This window comes from Triticum dicoccoides, chromosome 2A, assembly GCF_002162155.2.
Source record: "Triticum dicoccoides isolate Atlit2015 ecotype Zavitan chromosome 2A, WEW_v2.0, whole genome shotgun sequence".
Taxonomy (NCBI): domain Eukaryota; kingdom Viridiplantae; phylum Streptophyta; class Magnoliopsida; order Poales; family Poaceae; genus Triticum; species Triticum dicoccoides.
In genome coordinates, this window is record NC_041382.1 from 4,447,622 (window position 1) to 4,449,327 (window position 1,706).

Here is a 1,706-nt window from a genome sequence, read left to right on the forward strand (position 1 = left end):
CAATTGGGGCAAAAAAAGGTCACGCCCCAGCTGCGAGTCGAGGATGGACTTGCAACTAAGGCAATAAAATGTTGGGCCCCAGTTGCAAGTCGAGGATGGATGTGCAATTTACGACAAAATGGTCATGCCCTATTTGCGAGTCAAAGGTGGAATAGCAACAGGGACAAAAAAGGTTGGAACCAGTTGCGAGTCGACGGTAGGCTTGCAGCTAAGACAAAAAAGGTTGATCTCAGTTGTGAGTCGATGTTGGACTATCAACTAGGAAAAAAAAAGGTCGGGAACCCAGTTGTGAGTCGTTGGTGGACTTGCAACCAAGACAAAAACAGTCGGCCCCAGTTGCAGATAGAAGATGGACATGCAATTGGGTCTAAAAAGATGGGGCTCCAATTGCGAGTCAGGGGTGAACTTGCAACTAGGACTAAAAAAGTTGGGTCTCAGTTGTGAGTCGAGGGTGGACTTAGAACTATGACAATAAAAGTTTGGACACTAGTTGCGAGTCAAGGATGGACTTGCAACTGAGTAACGAAAATGTCAAAGCCCAGTTGCGGGTCAAGGATGGGAATACAAGTGTGAGAAAAGAAGGTCGGGACTCAGTTGCAAGTTGAGGTAGACTTGCAACTGGGACAAGAAAAAATACGGCCCCCTTGTTTGCTGGTGGACAGACAGCTAACAATGATGGAAAAAAAATCATGAATTTAGAAAAATGGAAAAAAGAAAAGAAAAAGAAACAAGGAAAGGATCTCATGAATTAAAAAAGTGTATGAATTTGAAACAGGTAAATGAAAAAAGAAGAGACGGAAAGCAAAGCACGAGGGTTGTGAAAAAAACCCCGGCCTAAACGCCACCATGGTAGCCCCTCGCGCGAGCTACAGTTACAGGAACAACACCAAAAGACAAAAAAAGACCAAAGAATAAGAATCTTGATGTCTAAATTGTCTGACTAGAAAGTTAGATGTGAGGTAATAATTTCACATCAGGATGTGAAAATAGAAAATCTGTTAAGAACATTTTGGTGTTTGTAAACGCCACCATATAGGTGTGCACCATGCGATGGAGCGTGGGCTTGATTCATCCCTCACATCTTGTCCCTCTACCGGCGCGCCTGCCCTCCCACTGTGTGGCGTAAAGGCTCTATGTGCACAGAACAGTCGCGCCATGCATGGGGACGATAGCTTGTTGCCGACGCTTACTGAGGGCGGGCCAGCTGGCATCAGTTGTTGCCGGGCGTAGTCGTTCCCGGGTCTTGGCCGTCCGGGCTTGTTGCTTGATGGTTCTGTCTTCCTTTTTCCACCTTTCGTGTCTTGGATGGAAACTATGAGCCTGGGCTCCTTGAAGCGGTTGTTGATGTAACACTTGATGAATATCTGCATACCGTCACTGGTTTACAGGGGAAAAACCTGTTATGAGTAATTCTTCTGTCTTCTTGAGTTTTAACCAGGGAGCGACCGTGACTCGTGGGTAGTTGGGTCCATGAACCTAGCTGTCACGGTACCGACACACTGATTCGCTGTGTTATGCTCCTGAAGAAATACATCTGTTTTCTATAGAAAAACTTAATGGTACACGGAAGTTATTTCAAACATGAATATTTTCTCACTCGCAGCATCGTGCATGGTTAGGAACTCTCTTTTTTGTGCGTTCGTCCAGGAGGGCCGAACGGGCTCACCGGAGAGGGGAACCGCGCTGACAAGATTGCATCCGCCTGG